Source organism: Tachypleus tridentatus, chromosome 2 (genome assembly GCF_004210375.1).
Source record: "Tachypleus tridentatus isolate NWPU-2018 chromosome 2, ASM421037v1, whole genome shotgun sequence".
Lineage (NCBI taxonomy): Eukaryota > Metazoa > Arthropoda > Merostomata > Xiphosura > Limulidae > Tachypleus > Tachypleus tridentatus.
The window spans coordinates 62,026,045-62,043,243 of record NC_134826.1 but is presented as its reverse complement, the minus strand read 5'-3'; positions in this window follow the sequence as shown (position 1 = coordinate 62,043,243).

The window sequence follows — 17,199 nt, the reverse complement described above, 5'->3', positions numbered from 1 at the left end:
ATGGGGGAGTTTCAATGACCTATACAGATACAGCAAGTATTCGACAGATGAACTATAATCAGTCGGTTATCTTGAGTCGGACCCAGTTAAACACGTATGAGATATCTTGTTAAAATTTGTGTGAGCAGTATAGGGCTATTACATAATTTATAGACATTTCAGATCTAATTGCTAGAGGAATCACTACCCGCCCCCCAAAGCCTCCCAGTTATACAGTGGTATGTCTGCGGACTTACGACACTAAAAATCGGACTTAGATACCGGTAGTGAGCAGAGCAAAAATATCCCATTGCGTAGCTTTGTTCTTAATTTCAAACAAACACTACACCACAACCCCAACTCCAAAATAAAACAAAATCAAAATTAAAGCTGTGATTGTGGTCTGTACGAGGAGGCACTACTTCAAAACAAGGATCGAGTAAGTGACGTGAATCTATTCAGGATGACAATAACATGTGATCAGGAATCCCGTTGTTTGTAAACAGGATAGTTTTGTGTGTGATTAAGTGTGGTCACACGTGAGTTGACTGGCTGTTGGTTCATAATTGCAAAAGAGTCCAAAGATAAAAAAATTAATTTACTTAAATATATGATTTATTGCAATTGAACAAGTCCTTCCATTCCTAAATATATTTCAGATATATGGTCACGAGAGATTTATAACGTCAGATTGTTTTATAAAACAAGGTGTAACATTTCTTCAGAGTATGTTTTAATGTGTTCTTATTTCTATATGCAACATCTAGATTTGGAACAGCTGTTTTTCTACCCTACCTCCCTTTGAAATGACTTTAACATCAGGTATAACTTTGTAGCAGATAACTGATTAAAGTTTGACCCGTTTTGTGATTATATTTTTATTCCTGTATTTTCTGCATTGCTATTTGATACTTCTGTACCTTGTTTTAGACATAGTGGTTCATAATAGGGATCGCAAAAAATTGCACAAAACTCTATTGAACTTTCGGGCAAAAAGCACCTTAAACGGTAAAAATTCAGTTCAGACATAAGTTAAAACCATTACTATTGACTTCTAAATTAGAACTCATACAAAAATGTACACAAAACAAACAAGCACGTTTTAGACTTACAAGGAAAAAAAAATCTCTCAAAATGGTCGGTTTATAATTATTGTTATCTAGCCAGCCTAGAGCACAAATTGCTTGAAATGTAATTTTAGGTAACACTGTGGAGCTAAAACAGGGGTTTGTAATTTGAGTAAATAATGTCTACAGTATCTCCAGTCTTGTTTCCTTGGTGTGATTTTTTTTAAAGTCCCTATTTACAGGTTTTGCAGTTTTCAATTTTTTATTTATCTTGTAATAATTTATTTGTTTTCTGCATTAAAATTTGTATTTATGTGAATATACTTATGTATATTATACAAACATTTATTTGACAAAAGTATGCGTGTGTTCGCTTATAACTAGCGATGTGGTGGACCCAATGTCACCAAACCTGACGTATGCCTATAGGATCAACTACTGGACTATAAATAGAAAAATCGAGGTTCGGAGCTGACCTTCTATATCAACACATCTCCTGGGCACTCCTATGTCACCTCTACCAAGTTCTTTCACTGGTGTATTATTAATCATGGCCCGGCATGGCCAGGTGGTTAAGGCACTGGACTCGTAAACTGAAAGTCGTGGGTTCGAATTCCCGTCACACCAAACATGCTCGCCCTTTCAGCCGTGGGGGCGTTATAATTTTACGGTCAATCACACTTTTCGTTGGTAAAGTAGTAGCCCAAGAGTTGGCGGTAGGTGGTGATGACTAGTCCTTTAGTCTTACACTGCTAAATTAGGGACAGCTAGCGCAGGTAGTCGTCGTGTAACTTTGGGGGAAATTCAAAACAAACCAAACCAATTATTGATAATTAAAATATTTAACTAAAGTATTTTAACCGTCTCAATTTTTTCACGATTGTGATACTCTATTTGTATTACATAACTTTTATATGTTAGCCTTAATATAAGAAAGAGAGCTTTTCTTAACTTTAACTACCATCATATCTAATCTGAGCTTATAATCCTTTACAATGCTGTATATTTATTGTACATTACCGACAGAGCACGAGATAGTTATAAAGACGTTTGAAATTATTACATTTTAAACAAAACCTCCTTTAGAGGAACAACTTTGACAGGGACATACTGGGCCCCACAATCGTTATTTACGATAGCTTGTACTGGGCAAAGGACATTTCAAACACTGACAATGGAAAATTTTCAATATACTTTCCATCATTTTCAGTCAAAATATCAATCCTAAGTGAAGCTGCTCCAACAGGCAGCTATTTTCAACAAAGTTTATTGATCGTGAGACGCACGTTATTCAAATCACCAAGTTCGTGTTGTCAAAAGAGAGAGAAATAAAAGCAATAGAGTTGGTGAGAACAGAATTTTAGGAGTGTAATACAACATTGTTTTTAAATATCACAATACCGTACTGTAGTCTTCCCGACTAAAATTTGACCTTAAATCTACCACAGTCAAATATTAATATTCTAGGACAAATAGTTAAGGCATAATAATTGGGAATAACGAATTTTCTTTGTTATTTACCTGTGTATTAACTCGAATAGTTGTTTCAACTTCACATATTTATCCATAATATTCAAATTTCTCAGTCGTTTACTTATCCTCGATATGATAATCATATTTGAATTATTGGCTTCGCCACCTTAAACGTTCATTCTATTTTTTCATTTTTTTTTCTTGTAATAATCTGTCTTTGCAACAGTTTCTTACAGATCTGGCTACTTCACTCTCTCACACAGATAAAATTAATTTTATTCAAATGCTTTGAAATTTACTTGGAAGGATAATAAATGTTCAAAACCATATGATAATAGTGATTCATTAACCTCACAGTTTAACATTTGACTACTTTAATCTTAAGTTCTCATAGCTCTTCAAACTAAACGAAGTAAAATCCAAAGACCATTTTTTCCCACGTTTTTTGGGTGTTTGTTTGACAAATATTTTTAACTCGGGTGCTGGAATCTTCATTAAAAACGTTTTAAATATATCCTACTCGTTAATGTTTGAAGATATCATGATATAAAAAGTACTTACGTTATTATAAAATTATTTAGGAAAGGTTTAAAGACATTTTTGTCCAAAGCAGAAATATCATATATTTGGAAAACAAACATTTTAAAACTATCTCAAGCCCAGCATGGCCAGGTGGTTAAGTCGCTCGACTCGTAATCTGAGGGTAGTGGGTTCGAATCCCCGTCATACAAAACATATTCGCCCTTTCAGCCTTGGGGGCGTTTAATGAAACGGTGAGTACCACTATTCGCTGAGTGAAGAGTAACCCAAGAGCTGGCGGTGGGTGATGATGACTAGCTGCCTTCCCTCTAGTCTTACACTGCTAAATTAGGAACGGTTAGCGCAGATATTCGTAGTTTTGAGCGAAATTCAAAAACAAACAAACAAACTATCCCTAACAGTGAGAGGTCCCTCAGTAGGATAACGGTAAGTCTATAGACTTATAACTCTACCACTCGGGGTTTCGATTCCCGCGGTTGACAAGTCAGATAGCCCAATGTACATTTACTCTATAAAAACAAGTAAAAACACATTTACACACTTCTTATCGTATCATCAACTCGTAGTGTCAAAATATATAGAAAAAGATAAATAAAACAGTACTTGTTTATCCGAATTTAACAAACCAGTTATTTATTTCTAATAATATCTCAGAGATGACTAGACACATATCTAGTAAAATCTGGTAGTATTTGGTAGTATCTTTCATATCTACATAAGACAAACAAGTATTTAATAACTTTTTTGTGTAGTTAAAATTTGTGTGCGAATCAATTTCTTGATATCTGATACACGTTTTTATTTTCTTCCACATTCAGAATGTGTGAGGCCCGGCATGCCCAGGTGGTTAAGGCGCCAGACTTGTAATATGATGGTCGCGCGCTCGAATATCCGTCACACCAAACATGCTCGCCCAGTATTTGTTGGTTCAAAGAGTAGTCCAAGAGTTGGATATGTGTGGAGATGACTAGATCTGGTTTTACACTGCTAAATTAGGGACACCCCCGCTAGTACAGCGGTATGTCTCCGGATTTACAACGCTAAAATCATGGGTTCGATTCCTCTCGGTGAGCTCAGCAGATAGCTTGATGTGGCTTTGCTATAAGAAAACACAACACAACACACAAATTAGGGACGGCTAGCTTTGCGCAAAATTAAAAAACAAACAAACAGAATGTGTGTTTTAATTATTCGTTGCTAGAGAGCTTATCTTGGAAGCTTCCCCAATGTTCTAATAGTTGATGTGTAAGTTAGCAAAGCATAACCATCAAATTTTGTGGAAACACAACTGGATTGAAGTCCAGTTAATCTCCCTTAGTTACAGTGAAAGATTAACAATTTAAAAACGTTTTATGAACAACTACCATAATGTATTGAAGATTGTTGGAATGTAATGGGCTGTCAGATAAGTCCATTGGATTTTTGAGAAAATGTCAGAAAACGATTTCACAAACCGTGAAGCGCATCTACGGAGATTCTGTGTTTGAACCACAGCATTGAGCTAACGGTTTCTAATGTAACATTTGTTTAATTAGGAACTATTAGCTCAATGCTATTTCTGTATAGTAGAATTTTTGTTTGGTATTGCGTGCACTACCATGCAAGTTTGAATTCTACAACACACAAAAAAAAGAATTTCGGATTTGATTGTACACTTGCTCAATGAATGACGTCGACCAACTCTGTACAATGACACGTGTGCATTACCGTCCTCAATTTTGAAATATTAGACTAGATTGAAGAGAAGAAAGAGAAAAGCCTACTTTAACTTTTAGATCACTATCGCCTCCTCATTGCCTATGGGGATTTGACCATAAGTTTTAAAGGGCACCAACTGCCTTAAAAGTACAGAACACATTCTAATAAATCCTTATATTACGATATTTAAACACTGACTGTCGCCGATATTTCAGGGTTAACTTTAATTATGGTCATGCGTCTTGGTTTTATTGTTTTTAACTATCAGATAAGAACAACTAAAAACGTTTGTTTGTAGTTAAGCAGAAAGCTACACTATGGGCTATCTGTGCTCTGCCCAACACGAATACCGAAACTCGGTTTGTAGCGTTGTTAGTCTGCAGACATGCCGCTGTGACACCGGGGGAGGGGGGGATTGCCAAATTTTAAGCATAAACTCATCAAGACTTTTTATTTTCATATTCTCAGCAAACAATTTTTTCTACTTGTTTGTTTTTATGGTAATTTTCTTTCTAGAAATCTTCCATTTCAATATTTTCTTTCGTTTCTTTGATGTGTGCTGTAACATTTCTTTCATCTTGAGGAACTCTGTTTGTAACGTGTGAAAAAAATGGCACTATGCATAAGTATCGGAAATATTGAAATAAGGCTTTAATAAGGTTTGCGTGCTATTTGAATATACAGTTTACTATAAAACTAAGAAAAATTATAGCTTGCATTATTTTAGATATATTGGTTAAGAAAAAAATGAAGGATGTAATTTGAAATGTCTTTCTATTGGAAACCTTTTTAACTTGAAATGTCTTTCTATTGGAAACCTTTTTAATTTGAAATGTCTTTCTATTGGAAACCTTTTTCATTTGAAATGTCTTTCTATTGGAAACCTTTTTAATTTGAAATGTCTTTCTATTGGAAACCTTTTTAATTTTGGAATCCTTTTTAATTTGAAATGTATTTCTATTTTTTCTTCTGTTTTTTTTTCTTTTCTCATTTTACCAGAAATTACTTCACACTGAAATACAAAAAAAATGTACACGTTTACACAGCATTTTTGAAGATACTTACAAAACAAGAGAGCTTAGAAATGAGTTGTTATTAATGAAAAGTGTAACATTTGAAAGAAGGTTTAACCTGAATATCATTTATACAGCATTTACAGATTCACAGATGTGGTAAAAATTGACGAAGGTTGGTTGGTTGGCGTTTTATGGCGCAGAGCAACTAGGTTATCTCCGTCAAATAACCTGTAAAAATTACAAATAAAGTAAAATTAATAAATTTCGCAAAAAGGAATCACGTTAAAACAAAACAAAGTCCATTTTTTAAAATAAAAACTTGAATAGTATTAAAAAGACCAATGACCCTTAAAAAACTAAAAACATTTGTTAGGTGGACAATGTCACCATTGCCAATGACACTATCCAGCGTCACAGGTAAACCTGTGGACAAAACACGCCTAAAATGGTGTCGTCGTTGAGAATTGACGAAAGAACTGCCTTAAAACCCAGTTTTTATAAAATTGAAAAAAAGAACTGTTTAGTTTTACTATACTTTCCAGATTTAACTATTAGTTTGTTTAGTTTGTTTAATGTGTTTAATGCAAAAAAAACAACCATATTAGCTCATATTTGAACCTTAATACTAAATACGATATACGGTTAACGGGAAAAGCTGCAACTTATAAAATTAAATGTGAATGTTCAAATATATTTTAGTAGAACATAAGGGATTTGATTTAAAATTCGATCATAGTGAAGCATGTGCAACAGAAAAGCAAAACAATATTGAGAAAAACAGTAATACTGGTTCTACCAAAGGGCTTTAGGGCAATAATATCTGTAAATCTTCAGAAATAAAAAAGTTTTCAATTTCGCACAAAGCTACTCGAGAGCTGTATGCACAAGCCGTCCCTGATTTAGCAGTGTAAGACTAGAGGGAGGTCAGCTACTCATCACCACCCACCGTCAACTTTTGGACTACTCTTTTGCCAATGAATAGTGGGATTAACCGTAACGTTATAACGCCCCAACGTCTGAAAGGGCGAGCATGTTTGGTGTGACGGGGATTCAAACTCGCAACCTTCGGATTACGAGTTGAGTGCCTTAACCACCTGGTCATGCCGGGCTCTTTAAAATCTTAATGAACTACTTAATAGAGTTTGCTGAATATCTGTGTAAAAATGTGACTGGACCTTTTCTAACAATGCAAAAATAGTAAATCTATACGCAGGTGGCATTACCTATCTAAGAAAAAATAAATATGACATTTATATTTTACAAGCTCATTCCTGGTGATGGCATGAGAAGCGTCAAAACGTGAAGAGCGAACAAGGTTAGTAAGTCACACCAAAGCATGTAGAGTGAACAAAGTTAATGTTACAGATAACCTTTCTTAGTTAGTAAGTTACACCAAAACATGTAGAGTAAACAAAGTTAATGTTACAGATAACCTTTCTTAATTAGTAAGTTACACCAAAACATGTAGAGTGAACAAAGTTAATGTTACAGATAACCTTTCTTAGTTAGTAAGTCACACCAAAGCATGTAGAGTGAACAAAGTTAATGTTACAGATAACCTTTCTTAGTTAGTAAGTTACACCAAAACATGTAGAGTAAACAAAGTTAATGTTACAGATAACCTTTCTTAATTAGTAAGTTACACCAAAACATGTAGAGTGAACAAGGTTAATGTTACAGATAACCTTTCTTAGTTAGTAAGTTACACCAAAACATGTTGAGTGAACAAAGTTAATGTTACAGATAACCTTTCTTTGTTAGTAAGTTACATCAAAACATGTAGAGTGAACAAATTTAATGTTACAGATAACCTTTCTTTGTTAGTAAGTTACACCAAAACATGTAGAGTGAACAAAGTTAATGTTACAAATAACCTTTCTTAGCTAGTTAGTTCAGCATTTTTCATACGTTTTCAGCCAAGGACCAGTTTATTTTTGGAATTTTTCATAAGACCAGGCCTTCTCAAATATTTATTAGATAACCAGCTAAAAAATGGCTCAGTCTTAACATTAAGCTGGAAGTAATAGTTTTATCAATACATCATTGATTATAAAATATACAGGTATATTATAGTACTACAGTGTAAAAAGAAATAAAATAAATTATACTTCATTGTTATTTAATATTTACACTAACTCTATATTTATTAATGCTCTTTTAAGAAATAACTTAATTAATGAGAAAGATGATGCTGTTGTTCATCACACAGCAACTTCAAATCAGGAGGAAAAGAAGTCAATTTGATCCTCAAATCTAGCTCAACGTCTAATCTGTTTCTGTACTTGTTTATAAAGAAAACCAATGTTAAGAAACCTGATTCGCAATTATAAGTCGTAACAAAAGGCAAAATATATCTCTCTGCTTTTTCTGATAAATTTGGATACTCAGCACGACAGCTGAGTTAAAAATTAATGATCGAGACTTGATTAAAACATTCTTTTGGTGCAGTGTCACAGGACAGCTCAATAAAAAAATCAATTTTTCATTCACTGAGTTGTAAACATTACTAATTTTCAGTATCAACAGTAAAAGAGTTTCTGATCCACATTTTACCATTGTTAATTGGAGGAAAAGATTCCTTCAAGCATGATTTTAGCCACAAAAGATGCTCTTTGATCGATGAGGAAACCTCATATGGAATATAACCTTCTTCACCTTGGTTTTGTAATTCTGTTAAAGAAGAGAAAGACTTATAATTTCTCTTTTGAGCTCGATGCATCCAAGATAATTTTTATAATAATTTTTATAGCTGCTTCTATCGTTTTCTGGATTTTGAAAAATATTTAACATCTTGTAAATTTAAATTTAACGCATTTAAGAAGCCAAAAATGTCACATGACTAGGCCACCTTAATTAACCAATGCAAATTATGAAACCGGTCTCTAACTTTAAATATTTCATCCTTTGCTGATGGTGAATGTTGCTTAAAAAACACGATAACTTCATTCTTCAGTTTGATGAATCTTTTAAGACATTTCCTTTTAATAGCCACCAAACTACACAGTATAATAGGAGATACTCGTGTTAACTTCCTAATTCTTTGTACAAAGCAGTAAAGATTCTGAAATCCAACAAACCGGATGCTATATAGTTTCTGAATTTAACTCATTCTTGCATAGTTCAAGTAAAAAGTAATGAATTTTCTTCATTGCAAACGCCTCTCTGTGAATACCATCAGTACTCAATCCAAAACATTTATTTTGAATACCACTCTGAATTATAAAATTATTGATTAAATTAAAAATTTCTTCGGCTGTTTTTCTTGTTGGAAGTGATTTACAAACAATAAATCTTCAGGAATTGTGTCCTTATAACCATATCTTACAAAGCACATTAAATTGGTATTATCTGCTACGCCTGTGCTTTCATCTACTTGTAATAAAGGAAACTGACTACAGTGAATATGACGTATAAGAATTTCTTCAATAATTTTCACCATATCCACAATTCTACCTTCACTGGATTATTAGATAGGGTCAGTAAATTCAAATGCTTTTCTTGTTTTTTATAAACATGAGATGTAGTTATTTTTACTGCAGAAAGTGTCAACGTTTCACCAATAGTTTGCGGATAATCCGTCTCGGTTACTAATTTTAAAATTTCATATGAGGCCATAATCAAACTTTCATTCACACGTAGAAAAAGTGTGTGAAATTATTTGTTTGTAAAACTTATTTCATTTTTCTTATTTATGAAAAACTCTATTAACTTACTCGAGTATTCTGGATGTCTGGTATTGAAGTGGCGTTTCAATTTCGATGGTTTCATGTTGAACAACAAAGAACACATTATTACTACCACCATTTATAAAACCATAATTAAAAAATTCATCAAACACTGTCGAATCCAACAGGTCTTTGTTTTCTTTCTTTGCTACCAAGGTGCACATTACTTAAACATTTATAATTAAGCCTGTTATTTTCACTACAACTAGCCCCCCCAGTGGCTCAGCGGTATGTCTGCGGACTTACAACGCTAAAAACCGGGTTTCGATTCCTGTGGTGGGCAAAGCACAGATAGCCCATTGTTTAGCTTTGTGCTTAATTCAAAACAACAACAACAACACTACAACTATGCTGCATTTGCGCATCACTTGAGGTGTTCTTGTGTGATGCATGTTTCTTCAACCATGTATCAATATTGGAGAGGGGTTTTCATAAAAATGAAGGACTTAGAACATTTTAGTCAGTACAACTTAAGCTATAAACAATTCTTTCTCTTCTCAGAACAAATTGACGCTTCTATCATCGGCCACCATCAACCAACCTTTCTACTGCCACCTGGCGCTTCCAGACAGTACAACTTAAGCTATAAACAATTCTTTCTCTTCTCAGAACAAATTGACGCTTCTATCATCGGCCACCATCAACCAACCTTTCTACTGCCACCTGGCGCTTCCAGACCTAAGACCCAGTCTTCATATGCTTCTCAAATTCCATAAACAGAGTAACCATATTTAACACATTTGGAATAAAATTTCTGAAACTTTGGTGTCGAAGGACCGGTTTACTGAAATGAACAAATGATACTTTTATGTGAGACAAAATCCTTTCTTTGATCTTACCTGCAGACAGGGAAAGATCAGCTTGGACTCAGTAGGGGGCGTGTCTAGTTAACATGTGGTTTAAATTTAAGGCATTTTACAAGAATCTAAAAGTTATCAACACCATTAAACTTAACCTTTGTCTCCACTAAGTGAGAACACTTTAATTCCTGAAGACTAAGGGTATGAAGACAACCGTCAACTTGTGATTTTTATAGTTTTGTAACCTTAAGCACAAACTTTCACTTTTCAGTCATGTTATATCAGCTTAGATGAGATATTGAGAACTCCAAGTTAGATTAAATGAAAATTCAAATTAAATATATTTCAAAATATTAATTATACCAGAATATACTTATATTAACTAGATTAATTACATTTATTTCATGCATAACATGAACTTGGATAAAGTATAAAAAACCAGTTGGAAGTGACAGAGTTAAACGTAATTTTATTTTACTTTTTTAGTTTTCTGCAACCGTCATTTTTTTTCACGGACAGCTACCAGTCGCGGACCACACTGTGGGAAACGCTGATGTAGATCTACATTTCAGAAGGCAAAGACTGATCAAAACAAAAATGGTTTTAGTTGTATGTTTATATTAATTAACGTTGTTTGTTATTTATGTATTATTTTACTATTGTGCATTTAGATCAAACTATAATTTTATGTTGTTTTCAGCACAGACTACTAATTCGAAACATTCTTTGAGGTGACCAGCGCTTTATATCAAACTTTTCACTTTTGCTTCCATTTTATCTTGCATAATGACAAAAGCTCACCGCAAAAAGTTCTTTTATAAGTCAGTAGTACTTCTGTTGCTCTGCGCTCCTTAAAACTATAAACACAAAAAAAATTCTTATAAAGCAAATAGCGTTAAATGGTTTTGTGTAAAGTTATAGAAACAGAAATCTATAAAATTCGAACTACAGAACGATGGCTTATTGATAAGATTATAGAATATTAAACAGAAACTCATAAAACTCGAACTGCAATACAGTAGTTTTGTGTAAAGTTATAGAACATTGAATAGAAAACTATAACATTCGAACTGCAGAACGCTTTTTTTCCCCTCAAGGTTATAGAACATTGGTTCTCAAACCTTTCAGGGTCGCGTGCCACTTATTGTTTTTTTAAAAGTACAGACTCAGACTTAAATTTATAAATTAAAAACAAATATCAAAATTTCATATATTTAACACGAAAGATACGATTTTTTTTTCTAGCACAACTGAAGAATATGTTGGACCCTTTTTGTCAGTTTTAAGGGAAGAAACACTGATTAGTCTGTAAGTGAGAGAAGTAGTGTGTACATGGACATGTAAAGCTCAGAGAGGGCTAATTACAAAGGTTAGGATTTTTTAAAATATTGATTGTGTTGTATACCACTCACATTAGCTCTACATAACACCAGTGGGACACGTATTACAGTTTGAATATACCCGGTCATACAACATTGAATATAAGTTGTAAAAATTGAGCTGCAAACTAACAGGAAAACATGAATTTATGTCATGTTAAATAGATTAAACAGAAACTAGAATATGAATTACAATATTACGGAAGTATTTGAATACATAATATGTTTTACTAATTTTATTGAATACCATAAAGTATTTAAAGTCAAGACAGTAACTAGTTGTTTTTTACATTTTTTTTATATTTATCAGCAGTTATAACTTGAAATAAACGTAATTGACTATATAACATTTCTTCGCCATGTATTGCTTAGCAACCTTACAAAAGTAATTTAAGATATATATATACACATATATATGTTTTCAAGTGTTTGAAATTACTCAGAGTTCGACAAATTACGAACAAGGAGAACTATTCAGTACTTGTGTATGTTTAGGAACCGTGTTGTGATGTTGATCAACCTTATTGTCGTTAGGGCCCTTAATGACTTGGTGGCTAGCTCGAGCTCTTGAAACATCCTTGAGAGAAATTTAACAACTGTGAAAAAACCCACAAAAACAATACAACAACAAAAATTCTCCTTAACTGTAGTCTTAACAATATTAATGAGTCATACAAAACCTGGATTCGATCCCTGCAGTAAGTGCAGCACAGATAGTCCATTGTGCACCTATGGCTTAGTATCTGTTTTGGGGGTATTATATTAAGATGAATATTTATAACATTAAAGAATTTCGTGATTATGTAGGTTTCTATTTCGTTTAAATTATTCTGTAATTTATTTAGCTGTCCGTTATTAGAACTTGTTATTCATGTGCTTGTATTGTTTGTCTGTAATGTTCATTATGTTTCGTATTACATAGTACTTCCTGCCGTTTTTAACCGCCTTGTATGAAACATTGTTTCATAAATCTAAAATTAATTATATCTATCGCTGGTTAAATGTTCATTAAATTTGGAATATTAAAGTTAGATAATATGTGATTCTGAGTCGTATTGTGTAGTCAGTTGTTTAAGCTAAATAATATCTTCGTTTGTATTTGTTCTTATATATGTGATTTGCCAAATTTCTCTAATTAATCAAGTAGGAAAACATTCGTTTAAAATAATTTCAGTGTAAAACAGACAAGACAGTAGTGCCAGAAAAACCAAAGTGCATCATCACCTTCTATTGTCTGAGTTGTAAACAGTATATATTAGATTTTCAAAACTAACGTTATTCGTTTGTGGGTAGCATGCTCGAACTATGGTTCCAAGGATCCATGTAGTGCAATCTGTTGCCGAACGTACGTGATTCGTACTCTAGGACCATGTTTGCGTTATAAGAATGACAGTTAAATCTAAATATATTTAATCACATAAGAGTAACCCAGTAAACTAGCTACCTTCTTACTTTGGACGGCTTACACAAATAACCTCTGTCTAACTAAGTGTGAAGTTCTGAAAAACAAACAAACTACAACCCTTGTGGCGGATTTACTGTTACATATTTATTTTAATATCGATCTTTGTTTTAGTTAAATATATATTTAGAAATGCATCTAACTTATATTGTTAATTCTTTATTGTGAAATTACTGCTTATTCACTATATTTGTAGAAGATTTTCGAGCATAAGAATGAACGATATATATTTTACGAAAATATGTGTGTGTGTGTGTTTTTTCTTATAGCAAAGCCACATCTGACCATCTGCTGAGTCCACCGAGGAGAAACGAACCCCCTAACTTGCACATAATCACTATTACTGGGCCAACATAAATTTTAAAACCTCGCTTTCAGAAACTACACGAAATATTCAAGGTGTTTATGGTGCGGAGACTCAATAAAAGAAACTGCTGAAGGTGGTTTCAAAAGCTCAAATCAGGTGACGACAGCTTAAGTGATGCGCCACGTTCAAGTCATCCTTTTGAGTTTAATGGTGATTTGCTGTTGGCTGCACTTGATGAAGATTGTGTTTGTTTGTTTTGAATTTCGCACAAAGCTACTCGAGGGCTATCTCTGCTAACCGTCCCTAATTTAGCAATGTAAGACTAGAGGGAAGGCAGCTAGTAATCACCACCCACCGCTAACTCTTGGATTACTCTTTTACCAACGAAAAGTGTGATTAACCGTAACATTATAACGCCCCCACGGCTGAAAGGGCGAGCATGTTTGGCACGACGGTGAAGACTGTGCTGTAACAGTTGAAAAACTGGCACAGAAGCTTAATTCAACCCATTTAACAGTTCACCGTCATCCGCAACAGCTTGGTAAAGTGTCTACTTGGAAAATGGGTCCCCCATGATTTGACAGAAGCCAACCTCAGAGCAAAAGTAAACATTTGCACTTCTCTGAACTCTCTTAAACGTAACTCACATTTTTTGGACAGGTTAGTGACTGGAGATGAAAAATTGATATTTTATAAAAATGATAAGCGTCACAGCAATGGCTCAGTGCAGGTAAACTGGATAAAGCACAGCCCAAAATGGACTTCCACTCTAGGAAAGTCTTGTTAAGCGTTTGGTGGGGTATTGTTGGTGTGATCCACTTTTAGTTGCTGCCACTCAATGTAACGATTACGTCAGGCTTCTATTTTCAACAGTTAAAGTGCTTGAATGTTGCACTGAAAGAAAAGAAGCCTGCTTTGATCAATCGTAAAGGTGTTGTGTTAAACCAGGATAATGTAAGGTTCCATACAGCAAGGATCACATCTGCAAAGATTGAAGAGCTGGAGTGGGAAAAATTATCCACGTTCTCCTTATTATCCAGATCTTTCCTCATATGATTAATCATCTATTCCGAAGTTTGCAGAAATATTTTAATAGAAAAGAGCCTGGAACACATGAAGATGTCAATTTGACCCAGTTTCAGGCTGTTTGAAATCGTAATACATCATATAATAAATTGGAGGCTCGACTGTGATAAATCATAATGTGTAACAGTATACGTATTAAAAAAATATTACTATGAATATAATGTGTTATTTTAGGCACTTTGAACAAAAATACAAATAATAGTAATTACATCTTTAAGAATATACTGAATTATTTTAAAGGTACTATTTTCTTAGAATTTCATATAAAAAGTCCATTGTTCTACATGTTAAAATTTTTTTCCGTTATGGTAATTCTAATCATTGTTATGTCACTTCAAAACAGTTTTCACACTACAGAATCACAATTTGTAAAGTTTTTATCACAATAAATGTTTGTAGACCTTCTTTTATTTTATAACTCAGAAAGAGTATTTTAGAACGAGAAAATACATCAAATGTTAACGTCAAAAAGGCTGTAAAATAGTACATAGATAATTATTTATGTTAAAAATAGAATGTTGGGAAAATCAGATTTGCTAAACCCAGTAGAACGTTACAATTACACACTGATTATTATTTGTTTTATGTAATATGCCTGTGAAAATCAAAAAGCTAAAATCGAGAAAGGTCGATTGTGGCTATTGGTGTTAAAGTGCTGCTATTCCATTCTCTGCGATTTTTTACTGCATAAAAACATCCTCAAAGCCGTGGATGCGTTAAAAGAGTAACAGTCGAATCCTACTACTTTATTAAAGATGAGTAACCCACGAATAGTGGGTGGGTACTTTAGATTAAATTTTATCCATCTAATCGACCAATTCAGAATTAGGAACTACTAGTGCAAAATACTTTAAGTAATTTTATCTGAATATTCGAATCCCGGTCCACCAAACATGCTTGCCCTTTCAGTCGTGGGGGCGTTATAATGTGACAGTGAATCCCACTATTCGTTAATAAAAGAGTAACTCACGAGTTGGCGGTGGGTGGTGATGACTAGCTGCCTTCCCTCTAGTCTTACACTACTAAATTAGGGACGGCTAGTGCAGATAGCCCTCGAGTAGCTTTGCGCGAAATTCGAAAACAAACAAACAATCTGAATATTCGAAAATGAAAACGTAATATCGAGAAAGAAAGAGCAAAAAAAAATCATATTATTAGCTCTAAAGTTAAACACGTAACAAATATTAAAAACTTAAGTTAAAACATTTTCTTCTTCTTTACTTTACCATTCAATCATGCGTGACTTGATTTCTGCTGAAAGTACTAGATTAAATAATACCCTATCAACCTTTCAGTAATACTTAGTTTTTCTTGCTTTACTTATAGTCTCGGTTACAAAAAACTCTTTCTATAAGCCAGTTCAAAATAAATTTCTAGTTTGATTAACATTGTCAGATGCTTTTCCTTTCCAAATAAACTCTATAATATTTCATTGTCTTCTATCACAAGAGACGGTTTTATTAAGCAAGAGGGAAAGATAATATCTTAAATGCCATGTTGATTTTTTCAGTAGCAAAAAATAACCCATGGTAACATTGCAATATAAGATATTAATGAGACCCAGCTTGGCCAGATGGTTAAGACGCTCGACTCGCAATCTGAGAGCTCCGGGTTCGAATCTCGATCACACCAAATATGCTCGCCCTTTTAGCCGTGGAGACGTTATAATGTGACGATGAATTCCACTATTTGTTGGTAAAAGAGTAGCCCAAGAGTTGGCGGTGGGTGGTGATGATTAGCTGCCTTCCACCTGGTCTTAGACTGCTAAATTAGGGACGACTAGAGCAGATAGCCCTCGTGTAGCTTTGTGCGAAATTCAAAAACAAACAAACAAACACATTAATGTGAAAGACAACCCACAGTAACATTGTGACGTAACATATTGGCGTATGATCTCACCAGTCAAGTTAGGACTACAGTTAAAGATTTTTTTCTGCTTTTTTTTTCATTTGGAAATATCAAAGATGCGAGTTGTATGTGTTTGAAATTGAATAAACTTCTGCATACTGATATATAGCGTATATTGATAATTCAATATTTTCACCAAAATTAGAAACTTATCTACAAAGAAGTTACCAGTCTTAAGTAGAAATATTCTCTCTAATCAGAATATATTTTTTTTAAGTTTATTATGATAAGATGGTGAAAATTATACTTTTGTGACCTACCAGTAATATTGATGTTAAACTTTTAATTTTGTTAACCTTAACAATAGTACTACAAGGGTTTGGAAACTACAAAATTCTTTATTTGCCCTCACATTTGTGTAACAGTTAACCCTAGGGTTAATTTTGTTAAAACGTTTTAACACCTTTATGTCATTTCACTTATTTCTCAAATAAAAAATATAAAACATTTCGAACAAAAACTTAACAACTTCCTTTAACTGATTTAAATCCTCGTCTTTGAGATAGAATATTATAAACTAAAATTAAACATTATTTCTTAGAACTCAACAAAACAAACATTTTTTTTTATAGAATGCAAAAAACCTGGCACAGTGCCAAACAAAATGATTGTAAGAGTTTTAGTTTGAATAAGGGATTAACTGAAGACATGAAAGCTATTTTTACACTTACGATAAAATAACTTTTATGTAATTTTATGCTATTGAACAAATATAATTTCTGCATTTTGTGGTACTCACAAGCTAGTTCATGGTTTCAA